Source organism: Rhinoderma darwinii (assembly GCF_050947455.1).
Source record: "Rhinoderma darwinii isolate aRhiDar2 chromosome 3 unlocalized genomic scaffold, aRhiDar2.hap1 SUPER_3_unloc_13, whole genome shotgun sequence".
Classification (NCBI taxonomy): domain Eukaryota; kingdom Metazoa; phylum Chordata; class Amphibia; order Anura; family Rhinodermatidae; genus Rhinoderma; species Rhinoderma darwinii.
The window spans coordinates 299,210-314,982 of NW_027461738.1; the positions used below are offsets into that span (position 1 = coordinate 299,210).

Sequence of the window (15,773 nt, forward strand, 5' to 3'; positions counted from 1 at the left end):
TACATAGAACAGCCTATTACACCCATATTCCACGCCCTTCCCAAAATCCATAAATCTACAAAACCCCCGCCCATGCGTCCCATTGTGTCTGGGATTGGTTCCATCCTAGAAAGGCTATCCGAATGGCTGGACACATTATTACAGCCACTAGTCCAGCAAACTCCAGCGTTCCTAAGAGACACACGGGACGTCCTGCGATCATTTCAATACAAAGTTTGGAAAAATGATTACTCATGGCTTACATGCGACGTAATATCGCTTTACACTTCGATCCCTCACCAAACTGCACACAATGCCTTAGAATATTATCTGGCCGCAAATAGCGCATACACGAGAAAGTTCCAAATGTATATCCTTGAGGTGCTAAACTTCCTCATGGCTCATAATTATTTCCTATTTAATGGAGTGTTCTACCTACAACTCAAGGGGGTCTCCATGGGAGCCAAATTCTCCCCCTCCATAGCCAACTTAGTTATGGCCTGGTGGGAGGAACATACAATCTTTTCAATTAACAACCCATTTGGACACCATATTGAATGGTATAAGAGATACATTGACGACCTGCTGATTATTTGGAAGGGAGATGCTCAATTAATCCTCAAATTCCTGGAACATCTAAACGACAATGTGCATAATCTCAGATTTACCCATAGCCACAACAAATCAGACATCATCTTTTTAGATTTGGAACTAAAAGGCATAGAAGGAAAAATTATTGAATCAAGCACACATCGTAAACCCACCTCGGCAAACACTATTTTACATGCAGAGAGTAACCATGCTAAAAAAACCATCATGAACATCCCGATAGGAGAAATGTACCGGGCAAGAAGGAATTGCAGTTCTAATGAACAATTCAATACAGAACAGAAACAAATATGCTCCAGGTTACAAAAACGAGGTTATCCGAGTTGGTCTCTTAATAGAGCCACCAATATCACAACTAAAATAGCAAGAAAAGATCTTCTGAATTATGACAAAGAGAATATGAAGGGGAATGAACTTAAACATCAGATACCTACATTAATACTACAACAAAGTAACCAATTTTCTGAAATCAAAAAGATAATTCACAGATATTTACCAGTGTTATTTGAAGATGATAGCCTACGCTCCATTCTCCAAGATGGGGTCAGAATCGTTGCTCGCAAGGCTCCTTCTCTCGGTAGCTCACTCTCTCCGTCATTATTTTCATCTAATAACTCCAAATCCACATGGCTAGAAAATAAGGGTTTCTTTAAATGCGGGCAACACCCATGCAAAACGTGTACATATGCGCATCCAAGTAAAAACTTTTCTAATGCTGATAACACTTTGACATTCGTGGTACAAAACTACATTAATTGCAACACAAGTGCAGTCATTTACACCATAGAATGTACGCAATGCAAACTAAAATATGTGGGCTGCACTAGCAGGAAATTGAAAATTCGAATACTGGAACACCTAAGTTATATTCGCAACTCCAATATTGTAAATGTGTCGAACGCAGCTAAGCATTTTATTTATCAACACAATAGGACAACCAATTTTTTCCAATGTCAAGCGATAGAAAAAGTCCACCTACCCAAAAGAGGGGGGGACCTACAATACAAAATCTACCAACGTGAAGCCCACTGGATTTTCAAATTGAACACACGGTCCCCTAATGGCCTCAATATAAGACATGATCTAAACTTCCATTACTAAAACACAATATGTGATTCAAATCCTCACCGTACAAATACATACAATTGTAGTATGCCAGGCATATAACATTTATACTACAAAGTAAAATCACCAGTAATAAAATCAAAATAGTAACAATTGTTGCATGATCAAGTTCTTTTTCATCTATAGCGTGATGTCTAAAAACCAAGACAGACCAGGCCTATGTTTCAAGGCCATAAGTGCTTACCCTGCCCTCTAAAAAATAAAAAATAAAAAATAAAAAATAAATAATGAATAAATATTAAACTTATAAATATATATTCCGTCCTGAGTGACTAAACTAATAATTAACTGGTGGGTACGAGTCATCCGGATGCAACAAACTAGCCATAATCAGGTATACTTTACTGAGCGTTTATATAAAAACAAACCTTTCTTTCCTTGTCAAAGTGCGTACACGGTTTTAATGATGTTGAGTGTATGTCATATGTTTATTACACGGCAACATCTTTTAAAGTCACCTAGTTTAATATAAGATTATTTATTTAATTTCTGCCACTCTTACATTTCCTTTTGTTTTCATCCATTCCAATATTCCAGAGTTGTTGTTTTTACTACATTTTTTCATCCTTCATAACTATACTCAGCAGCTGACTACTAAGCACAAGAGGGTTAAATGTCTCTCGTAGACCCCATCCATCCAGAAGTATGTTGTGCTAGATTTCTGTCTGCGTTGCGGTCAAACTTTCATCTAAATACACATATGTATAAACTAATTTAAATAGGATTAACTAATTATTTGGGCACAAATACAATACAGTTCATTCTATATACATAGTTAGCATTTAACAAACAGGTCTTATACTTACGATCGATCTGTGTTGTTCCTGTCCGGTTTCCAACGCTGGGGGAGACACTTCCGGTCTTGCGGTTCACCGTTACCATGCCTCATGGAACGCAAGCATAAAAAAGAATGACACATCTAACCGGAAGTGTCTCAATACAGTGATCAATGAACATGACCACTGTAGAATAAATTATTTCTGAACTAATGCACAAACATAGATACTTCTAATACGCCCGTACCATATCTGATCCTTTTTCAAGACATACCCTAAATTATACAAACATATTCTGTTAATCACGGAAACACACTGAAAGTGTGTGAACACACGCAGACTCCAATTAGCGCTACCGATAAACACCCCTGTAACAGAGTATATATGGCACACATCCATCTGAGTTAGCAAGCTTCAGCCATGATTAAGGACGCTCGCAGCGTCTGAAACGCGTAGGCTTCTTATCAACCATTATCACCTTTTTTTCCCTACACTATCAGGATGTCACGCTGTGCTCTTTACTCCTGATTTTAACTAGCCAAAATATTGGCCCATTAAACTTGGAAAAACTTCCTCCATTTTATTGAATCGTCTGTGCTGGATCCAAACCCCATCTTCTCTGGTCTTGTCTACTGTGTGCCGACACAAAGATCCGTGCACGACTATCCCTAGAACTACATCTGCAACGAAGGTGAGCTGGAGGTGTCTCTCTTTATTTACTTTCGTATATTACAGTACTGGCTTGTACCTCACGTGCCCACCGCCTTCTATGTATCCTTAAAAGAAATCCTAGAACCTTAGATTTGCTTATATGAGGATTTGTGAATAACGCACCCAAAAAACGCGTCTGAACACAATGTGAATTAGTGTCATAAGGAAAAATAATTTTCTGTTGATAATGTTGAATACTAACTGTATGCAAAAACCAACGTGATAAATTATATCCTGCTATTTCTCAACGAATTAGTGAAAAATACTATATTCTGCGATACTGAAACAATACCCAGTGGCGAAAAGTTACCCCTATGTACCTTTGTTTTTATACTGCACTAGAACAAGTACCTTTGATCTTGAAAGAATCTTCATGCCCTCACTATCTAGCTAATATAACCCATGATATCTTGATTTTGGAAACATTTTTTCATGATGACAAGCAACCCACAAATATCCAGGGCACAGATGGCGGCCAAAGTGTTTGGTAACCATGAAGATATAACCATACACAACCAGGATTTTGAAAATTTATTTCGTGATATGGAAAAACACATGATCCAACAAGCCAAAGTGTGGTGGGATTTGACCACGCTTAGAACATATATTGAAAAAGACATGATCCCAAGAGGCCTGAGAATTAAAAAATTACCCACATTCAATTACTCAGACACCTTCACTAAGGAATGGGACCAGATTCTAACAGAATGCTCCATCAAACTAATGAAAATTATAACTAAAGAAGAAGAAGCCAAACTGACAGAACTGGAAGTCACAATATCTGAAATAAGAACAAAAATAGATGACCTTCTCAGCTCACCCGAAGTTGCATTCCTAGACACCAGAACGTCAACTTATATAGACAAACTTGATCGGTCTCTAGCAGAATCCAAGAAAACCAAATTCTTAAGAGATACGAGGGACTACCAAAACAACCAAGTGTACAATTGGAACAGAAGAGATCAAAACCGTACAAGACCGAAACCAATCCTGAAAAAACAAAATTACCAAAGACACAATAGATATAGAGCCACATCGAGCAGAGTGAGTTTTAGCTCTACTGAGCCGGAATCTACTGAGGGATTCTCGGAAGACGAAAACTTTGGAGCCCGTCCAAAGTACCCACAAAGATCTGATGCCAACCAGTACATGCTATCAAAAAACGAGGAAGGAGGGGCGGCAGGAAACATAGGAAGGCTGGAAACAAACCAGAGTCGTCACCTCCGATCACGGAAATACCAACTATAATACCCAACGTGGTTAACTTATCATCAATCGTACTCACTCCGGCACAGAACGAAGTTTTATCTCTGGGTCTGAATTTCGCACCAACTAACAAATTTGACATCTTCCATACGATCCTTGATATCAATAAATTTATAAGGAATCTTACTGTGAAACGCCATTTCCTTGTGTCTGACTCTCAAGATACAAATATGGAGATACTGCCAGACCTTATATCTAATAATGGTGGAAACTTACCAGAGAATCATATCTCTATACTACCTGTTTCAATCACTGAACAGAAAAATCTGGGTCTAGACATGGAGGCCTCTATATATACTCTAAAGGAAAATACAGATACAGCTATACCACAATCAAACAATACTGACCAATCGATGTTGGCTCTTTCTTTTCAGGAATTACAAACCATCTCGTGTTTGGATAGTCTTAGGAGGGATAACATCAACCAGGAGAATAATACTATCAATCAATTATCTAATTTCTCTACAACCAATAACCGCTTTTATCCAACTAAATCAAGGACTGACTCTATGGACACTTTCCAAAATTTATTAGAAAAAGAACTTCAGGTTTTATGGAATAAAACCAACCGGACCACGCACAAATCAAATCTGTCTAAAAGACTTAAAGACGCAAAAATATCTCTGGAAAATAACCAAGAGATCATAATAAAAATGGCAGATAAAGGCGGAGGAGTAGCTGTAATGGATAAATCTGAATATAAAACATCCATATTGAATCTCTTATCAGATAACCAAACGTACAGAAGGTTGGAAAATAATCCAATTGAGACAATCCAAAAGAAATTGAAACAGCTCCTCAATGAAGGCTTGGACAATGGGCATATCAGCCAAAAACAACTAAAATATATCTACATAGAACAGCCTATTACACCCATATTCCACGCCCTTCCCAAAATCCATAAATCTACAAAACCCCCGCCCATGCGTCCCATTGTGTCTGGGATTGGTTCCATCCTAGAAAGGCTATCCGAATGGCTGGACACATTATTACAGCCACTAGTCCAGCAAACTCCAGCGTTCCTAAGAGACACACGGGACGTCCTGCGATCATTTCAATACAAAGTTTGGAAAAATGATTACTCATGACTTACATGCGACGTAATATCGCTTTACACTTCGATCCCTCACCAAACTGCACACAATGCCTTAGAATATTATCTGGCCGCAAATAGCGCATACACGAGAAAGTTCCAAATGTATATCCTTGAGGTGCTAAACTTCCTCATGGCTCATAATTATTTCCTATTTAATGGAGTGTTCTACCTACAACTCAAGGGGGTCTCCATGGGAGCCAAATTCTCCCCCTCCATAGCCAACTTAGTTATGGCCTGGTGGGAGGAACATACAATCTTTTCAATTAACAACCCATTTGGACACCATATTGAATGGTATAAGAGATACATTGACGACCTGCTGATTATTTGGAAGGGAGATGCTCAATTAATCCTCAAATTCCTGGAACATCTAAACGACAATGTGCATAATCTCAGATTTACCCATAGCCACAACAAATCAGACATCATCTTTTTAGATTTGGAACTAAAAGGCATAGAAGGAAAAATTATTGAATCAAGCACACATCGTAAACCCACCTCGGCAAACACTATTTTACATGCAGAGAGTAACCATGCTAAAAAAACCATCATGAACATCCCGATAGGAGAAATGTACCGGGCAAGAAGGAATTGCAGTTCTAATGAACAATTCAATACAGAACAGAAACAAATATGCTCCAGGTTACAAAAACGAGGTTATCCGAGTTGGTCTCTTAATAGAGCCACCAATATCACAACTAAAATAGCAAGAAAAGATCTTCTGAATTATGACAAAGAGAATATGAAGGGGAATGAACTTAAACATCAGATACCTACATTAATACTACAACAAAGTAACCAATTTTCTGAAATAAAAAAGATAATTCACAGATATTTACCAGTGTTATTTGAAGATGATAGCCTACGCTCCATTCTCCAAGATGGGGTCAGAATCGTTGCTCGCAAGGCTCCTTCTCTCGGTAGCTCACTCTCTCCGTCATTATTTTCATCTAATAACTCCAAATCCACATGGCTAGAAAATAAGGGTTTCTTTAAATGCGGGCAACACCCATGCAAAACGTGTACATATGCGCATCCAAGTAAAAACTTTTCTAATGCTGATAACACTTTGACATTCGTGGTACAAAACTACATTAATTGCAACACAAGTGCAGTCATTTACACCATAGAATGTACGCAATGCAAACTAAAATATGTGGGCTGCACTAGCAGGAAATTGAAAATTCGAATACTGGAACACCTAAGTTATATTCGCAACTCCAATATTGTAAATGTGTCAAACGCAGCTAAGCATTTTATTTATCAACACAATAGGACAACCAATTTTTTTCCAATGTCAAGCGATAGAAAAAGTCCACCTACCCAAAAGAGGGGGGGACCTACAATACAAAATCTACCAACGTGAAGCCCACTGGATTTTCAAATTGAACACACGGTCCCCTAATGGCCTCAATATAAGACATGATCTAAACTTCCATTACTAAAACACAATATGTGATTCAAATCCTCACCGTACAAATACATACAATTGTAGTATGCCAGGCATATAACATTTATACTACAAAGTAAAATCACCAGTAATAAAATCAAAATAGTAACAATTGTTGCATGATCAAGTTCTTTTTCATCTATAGCGTGATGTCTAAAAACCAAGACAGACCAGGCCTATGTTTCAAGGCCATAAGTGCTTACCCTGCCCTCTAAAAAATAAAAAATAAAAAATAAAAAATAAATAATGAATAAATATTAAACTTATAAATATATATTCCGTCCTGAGTGACTAAACTAATAATTAACTGGTGGGTACGAGTCATCCGGATGCAACAAACTAGCCATAATCAGGTATACTTTACTGAGCGTTTATATAAAAACAAACCTTTCTTTCCTTGTCAAAGTGCGTACACGGTTTTAATGATGTTGAGTGTATGTCATATGTTTATTACACGGCAACATCTTTTAAAGTCACCTAGTTTAATATAAGATTATTTATTTAATTTCTGCCACTCTTACATTTCCTTTTGTTTTCATCCATTCCAATATTCCAGAGTTGTTGTTTTTACTACATTTTTTCATCCTTCATAACTATACTCAGCAGCTGACTACTAAGCACAAGAGGGTTAAATGTCTCTCGTAGACCCCATCCATCCAGAAGTATGTTGTGCTAGATTTCTGTCTGCGTTGCGGTCAAACTTTCATCTAAATACACATATGTATAAACTAATTTAAATAGGATTAACTAATTATTTGGGCGCAAATACAATACAGTTCATTCTATATACATAGTTAGCATTTAACAAACAGGTCTTATACTTACGATCGATCTGTGTTGTTCCTGTCCGGTTTCCAACGCTGGGGGAGACACTTCCGGTCTTGCGGTTCACCGTTACCATGCCTCATGGAACGCAAGCATAAAAAAGAATGACACATCTAACCGGAAGTGTCTCAATACAGTGATCAATGAACATGACCACTGTAGAATAAATTATTTCTGAACTAATGCACAAACATAGATACTTCTAATACGCCCGTACCATATCTGATCCTTTTTCAAGACATACCCTAAATTATACAAACATATTCTGTTAATCACGGAAACACACTGAAAGTGTGTGAACACACGCAGACTCCAATTAGCGCTACCGATAAACACCCGTGTAACAGAGTATATATGGCACACATCCATCTGAGTTAGCAAGCTTCAGCCATGATTAAGGACGCTCGCAGCGTCTGAAACGCGTAGGCTTCTTATCAACCATTATCACCTTTTTTTCCCTACACTATCAGGATGTCACGCTGTGCTCTTTACTCCTGATTTTAACTAGCCAAAATATTGGCCCATTAAACTTGGAAAAACTTCCTCCATTTTATTGAATCGTCTGTGCTGGATCCAAACCCCATCTTCTCTGGTCTTGTCTACTGTGTGCCGACACAAAGATCCGTGCACGACTATCCCTAGAACTACATCTGCAACGAAGGTGAGCTGGAGGTGTCTCTCTTTATTTACTTTCGTATATTACAGTACTGGCTTGTACCTCACGTGCCCACCGCCTTCTATGTATCCTTAAAAGAAATCCTAGAACCTTAAGAGATACGAGGGACTACCAAAACAACCAAGTGTACAATTGGAACAGAAGAGATCAAAACCGTACAAGACCGAAACCAATCCTGAAAAAACAAAATTACCAAAGACACAATAGATATAGAGCCACATCGAGCAGAGTGAGTTTTAGCTCTACTGAGCCGGAATCTACTGAGGGATTCTCGGAAGACGAAAACTTTGGAGCCCGTCCAAAGTACCCACAAAGATCTGATGCCAACCAGTACATGCTATCAAAAAACGAGGAAGGAGGGGCGGCAGGAAACATAGGAAGGCTGGAAACAAACCAGAGTCGTCACCTCCGATCACGGAAATACCAACTATAATACCCAACGTGGTTAACTTATCATCAATCGTACTCACTCCGGCACAGAACGAAGTTTTATCTCTGGGTCTGAATTTCGCACCAACTAACAAATTTGACATCTTCCATACGATCCTTGATATCAATAAATTTATAAGGAATCTTACTGTGAAACGCCATTTCCTTGTGTCTGACTCTCAAGATACAAATATGGAGATACTGCCAGACCTTATATCTAATAATGGTGGAAACTTACCAGAGAATCATATCTCTATACTACCTGTTTCAATCACTGAACAGAAAAATCTGGGTCTAGACATGGAGGCCTCTATATATACTCTAAAGGAAAATACAGATACAGCTATACCACAATCAAACAATACTGACCAATCGATGTTGGCTCTTTCTTTTCAGGAATTACAAACCATCTCGTGTTTGGATAGTCTTAGGAGGGATAACATCAACCAGGAGAATAATACTATCAATCAATTATCTAATTTCTCTACAACCAATAACCGCTTTTATCCAACTAAATCAAGGACTGACTCTATGGACACTTTCCAAAATTTATTAGAAAAAGAACTTCAGGTTTTATGGAATAAAACCAACCGGACCACGCACAAATCAAATCTGTCTAAAAGACTTAAAGACGCAAAAATATCTCTGGAAAATAACCAAGAGATCATAATAAAAATGGCAGATAAAGGCGGAGGAGTAGCTGTAATGGATAAATCTGAATATAAAACATCCATATTGAATCTCTTATCAGATAACCAAACGTACAGAAGGTTGGAAAATAATCCAATTGAGACAATCCAAAAGAAATTGAAACAGCTCCTCAATGAAGGCTTGGACAATGGGCATATCAGCCAAAAACAACTAAAATATATCTACATAGAACAGCCTATTACACCCATATTCCACGCCCTTCCCAAAATCCATAAATCTACAAAACCCCCGCCCATGCGTCCCATTGTGTCTGGGATTGGTTCCATCCTAGAAAGGCTATCCGAATGGCTGGACACATTATTACAGCCACTAGTCCAGCAAACTCCAGCGTTCCTAAGAGACACACGGGACGTCCTGCGATCATTTCAATACAAAGTTTGGAAAAATAATTACTCATGGCTTACATGCGACGTAATATCGCTTTACACTTCGATCCCTCACCAAACTGCACACAATGCCTTAGAATATTATCTGGCCGCAAATAGCGCATACACGAGAAAGTTCCAAATGTATATCCTTGAGGTGCTAAACTTCCTCATGACTCATAATTATTTCCTATTTAATGGAGTGTTCTACCTACAACTCAAGGGGGTCTCCATGGGAGCCAAATTCTCCCCCTCCATAGCCAACTTAGTTATGGCCTGGTGGGAGGAACATACAATCTTTTCAATTAACAACCCATTTGGACACCATATTGAATGGTATAAGAGATACATTGACGACCTGCTGATTATTTGGAAGGGAGATGCTCAATTAATCCTCAAATTCCTGGAACATCTAAACGACAATGTGCATAATCTCAGATTTACCCATAGCCACAACAAATCAGACATCATCTTTTTAGATTTGGAACTAAAAGGCATAGAAGGAAAAATTATTGAATCAAGCACACATCGTAAACCCACCTCGGCAAACACTATTTTACATGCAGAGAGTAACCATGCTAAAAAAACCATCATGAACATCCCGATAGGAGAAATGTACCGGGCAAGAAGGAATTGCAGTTCTAATGAACAATTCAATACAGAACAGAAACAAATATGCTCCAGGTTACAAAAACGAGGTTATCCGAGTTGGTCTCTTAATAGAGCCACCAATATCACAACTAAAATAGCAAGAAAAGATCTTCTGAATTATGACAAAGAGAATATGAAGGGGAATGAACTTAAACATCAGATACCTACATTAATACTACAACAAAGTAACCAATTTTCTGAAATCAAAAAGATAATACACAGATATTTACCAGTGTTATTTGAAGATGATAGCCTACGCTCCATTCTCCAAGATGGGGTCAGAATCGTTGCTCGCAAGGCTCCTTCTCTCGGTAGCTCACTCTCTCCGTCATTATTTTCATCTAATAACTCCAAATCCACATGGCTAGAAAATAAGGGTTTCTTTAAATGCGGGCAACACCCATGCAAAACGTGTACATATGCGCATCCAAGTAAAAACTTTTCTAATGCTGATAACACTTTGACATTCGTGGTACAAAACTACATTAATTGCAACACAAGTGCAGTCATTTACACCATAGAATGTACGCAATGCAAACTAAAATATGTGGGCTGCACTAGCAGGAAATTGAAAATTCGAATACTGGAACACCTAAGTTATATTCGCAACTCCAATATTGTAAATGTGTCAAACGCAGCTAAGCATTTTATTTATCAACACAATAGGACAACCAATTTTTTCCAATGTCAAGCGATAGAAAAAGTCCACCTACCCAAAAGAGGGGGGGACCTACAATACAAAATCTACCAACGTGAAGCCCACTGGATTTTCAAATTGAACACACGGTCCCCTAATGGCCTCAATATAAGACATGATCTAAACTTCCATTACTAAAACACAATATGTGATTCAAATCCTCACCGTACAAATACATACAATTGTAGTATGCCAGGCATATAACATTTATACTACAAAGTAAAATCACCAGTAATAAAATCAAAATAGTAACAATTGTTGCATGATCAAGTTCTTTTTCATCTATAGCGTGATGTCTAAAAACCAAGACAGACCAGGCCTATGTTTCAAGGCCATAAGTGCTTACCCTGCCCTCTAAAAAATAAAAAATAAAAAATAAAAAATAAATAATGAATAAATATTAAACTTATAAATATATATTCCGTCCTGAGTGACTAAACTAATAATTAACTGGTGGGTACGAGTCATCCGGATGCAACAAACTAGCCATAATCAGGTATACTTTACTGAGCGTTTATATAAAAACAAACCTTTCTTTCCTTGTCAAAGTGCGTACACGGTTTTAATGATGTTGAGTGTATGTCATATGTTTATTACACGGCAACATCTTTTAAAGTCACCTAGTTTAATATAAGATTATTTATTTAATTTCTGCCACTCTTACATTTCCTTTTGTTTTCATCCATTCCAATATTCCAGAGTTGTTGTTTTTACTACATTTTTTCATCCTTCATAACTATACTCAGCAGCTGATCACTAAGCACAAGAGGGTTAAATGTCTCTCGTAGACCCCATCCATCCAGAAGTATGTTGTGCTAGATTTCTGTCTGCGTTGCGGTCAAACTTTCATCTAAATACACATATGTATAAACTAATTTAAATAGGATTAACTAATTATTTGGGCACAAATACAATACAGTTCATTCTATATACATAGTTAGCATTTAACAAACAGGTCTTATACTTACGATCGATCTGTGTTGTTCCTGTCCGGTTTCCAACGCTGGGGGAGACACTTCCGGTCTTGCGGTTCACCGTTACCATGCCTCATGGAACGCAAGCATAAAAAAGAATGACACATCTAACCGGAAGTGTCTCAATACAGTGATCAATGAACATGACCACTGTAGAATAAATTATTTCTGAACTAATGCACAAACATAGATACTTCTAATACGCCCGTACCATATCTGATCCTTTTTCAAGACATACCCTAAATTATACAAACATATTCTGTTAATCACGGAAACACACTGAAAGTGTGTGAACACACGCAGACTCCAATTAGCGCTACCGATAAACACCTGTGTAACAGAGTATATATGGCACACATCCATCTGAGTTAGCTAGCTTCAGCCATGATTAAGGACGCTCGCAGCGTCTGAAACGCGTAGGCTTCTTATCAACCATTATCACCTTTTTTTCCCTACACTATCAGGATGTCACGCTGTGCTCTTTACTCCTGATTTTAACTAGCCAAAATATTGGCCCATTAAACTTGGAAAAACTTCCTCCATTTTATTGAATCGTCTGTGCTGGATCCAAACCCCATCTTCTCTGGTCTTGTCTACTGTGTGCCGACACAAAGATCCGTGCACGACTATCCCTAGAACTACATCTGCAACGAAGGTGAGCTGGAGGTGTCTCTCTTTATTAACTTATGTACCCTGTCTGTTAAGACTTCTGGCAACTACACCTAAGGGGCTAGCCTAAAATATGAGATCAGTCTTTTGCTCTGAACTGAGCTGTGTGGTAGGACACCGTGAGAAGAAAAGTGCTTTGGTGCTGTGGCTTAGTTGGTTAAAGCGCCTGAGTTCAAATCTCAGCAGTGCCTTGCTATTTGTTGCTTTAGTTTATTCACTTGTTTATTATTTAAGTTTACATAACTAAAGTATATGATGAATCAAATTCTTTATAGGCGATTAAAAATCTATCGGGTTTTTCATTGGTGACAGAGACCCCATGAATGTCATTGAGTTTTCTATAAGTAGTAAGTTCAATACAAAGTAATTATAGACCAGTAAGCTTAACATCCATTGTGGGAAAAACTTTTGAAGAGCTCTTAAAGGGACTCTGTTACCAGTATATCAGGTCCCTAACTCCTAACTAGTCTAATAGGTGCTTTGCTGCTGATAACTACAGGGTGATTTGTAGTAAAAAAATGTTTATTATTTGCAAAGTTATGAGCATTTTCTAAATATGTAATTTAGCCTTTATTAGACATCTGGGAGGTAACAGCAGCAATTCTCCTGAGGTGGAGCTGACTCTCAGCATCTGATGCTGTCCTATCAGCATGAAGCTGCTTCACACACATTGTGAAACTCAAGCTACAGGGAAGGGGGATCAATTCAAACAGCCATATCTCGGGCTGTGGGCCACCTAAAAAAGCAGATTTGGTGGCATTTGAAAGACTGGATTCTACTCTTTCATATGACACCAAAATCACAGTTCTAGCTGTGACAGAACCGAAGATATCACCTGTTGAAAACACAGTCGGGAATGGACGCAGTGTACTATATTATCACACTGTGTTGCTGGATAGGGAAGGGGGAGAAGTTGTATGCTGATTGGACAGCGTCATACAGAAAACTTTAGCTGCCCAGAGTAAAAAGGAGTCATCTCCTATTTGGCTATTAGAGCTACATTAGTATATATAAATAAATGCTCATAACTTTGCAAATAAACGTTTTTAAAACAAAAAACAACAAATCACACTGTAGTTATCAGCATCAGAGCGCCTATTAGGCTAGTTAGGAAATTGGGAATTGATAAACTGGTGACAGAGTCCATTTAAGGGACTATATACAGGAGTATGTAACAGAAAATAGTATTATAATTGACAGCAAGCAGAGATTTACTAAGGGCAGAAGTTGTCCAACCAACCTGATTTGTATTTATCAAGAGAAAAATAAAAGTCTGGACAAATGGGATGCTGTAGTTATAGTGATTTATACTCTAAATATTGCTCGCTTTTCAGAGCTGTAAGCCAGGGGCACAGCTGGAACCACTATTATTAATGTAATTAATCAGTGACAAAGAGGATGGAATTAAAATAACTCTTTCTATATGTGACAAACTTTAATATGTTTCTGGAAGTTCTCTTCTTAAAATAGAACGTTGTGAACAGGACTTGATCATGTGCAGGGAGACCCCATTGGATTTCAAATCCAACGCCTTAACCACTCGGCCATCACAACTTATGTACCCTGTCTGTTAAGACTTCTGGCAACTACACCTAAGGGGCTAGCCTAAAATATGAGATCAGTCTTTTGCTCTGAACTGAGCTGTGTGGTAGGACACCGTGAGAAGAAAAGTGCTTTGGTGCTGTGGCTTAGTTGGTTAAAGCGCCTGTCTAGTAAACAGGAGATCCTGAGTTCAAATCTCAGCAGTGCCTTGCTATTTGTTGCTTTAGTTTATTCACTTGTTTATTATTTAAGTTTACATAACTAAAGTATATGATGAATCAAATTCTTTATAGGCGATTAAAAATCTATCGGGTTTTTCATTGGTGACAGAGACCCCATGAATGTCATTGAGTTTTCTATAAGTAGTAAGTTCAATACAAAGTAATTATAGACCAGTAAGCTTAACATCCATTGTGGGAAAAACTTTTGAAGAGCTCTTAAAGGGACTCTGTTACCAGTATATCAGGTCCCTAACTCCTAACTAGTCTAATAGGTGCTTTGCTGCTGATAACTACAGGGTGATTTGTAGTAAAAAAATGTTTATTATTTGCAAAGTTATGAGCATTTTCTAAATATGTAATTTAGCCTTTATTAGACATCTGGGAGGTAACAGCAGCAATTCTCCTGAGGTGGAGCTGACTCTCAGCATCTGATGCTGTCCTATCAGCATGAAGCTGCTTCACACACATTGTGAAACTCAAGCTACAGGGAAGGGGGATCAATTCAAACAGCCATATCTCGGGCTGTGGGCCACCTAAAAAAGCAGATTTGGTGGCATTTGAAAGACTGGATTCTACTCTTTCATATGACACCAAAATCACAGTTCTAGCTGTGACAGAACCGAAGATATCACCTGTTGAAAACACAGTCGGGAATGGACGCAGTGTACTATATTATCACACTGTGTTGCTGGATAGGGAAGGGGGAGAAGTTGTATGCTGATTGGACAGCGTCATACAGAAAACTTTAGCTGCCCAGAGTAAAAAGGAGTCATCTCCTATTTGGCTATTAGAGCTACATTAGTATATATAAATAAATGCTCATAACTTTGCAAATAAACGTTTTTAAAACAAAAAACAACAAATCACACTGTAGTTATCAGCATCAGAGCGCCTATTAGGCTAGTTAGGAAATTGGGAATTGATAAACTGGTGACAGAGTCCATTTAAGGGACTATATACAGGAGTATGTAACAGAAAATAGTATTATAATTGACAGCAAG

At 38.0% G+C, this 15,773-nt stretch overlaps 1 non-coding gene across 1 annotated transcript; it reads left to right on the forward strand.

Annotated features, from left to right (window-relative positions):
* Nucleotides 1-14,686: 14,686 nt before the first annotated feature.
* On the forward strand, nucleotides 14,687-14,760 carry TRNAT-AGU (transfer RNA threonine (anticodon AGU)). Its single transcript has one exon. It is a non-coding gene; the product is annotated as a tRNA-Thr (tRNA).
* Nucleotides 14,761-15,773: the final 1,013 nt, after the last annotated feature.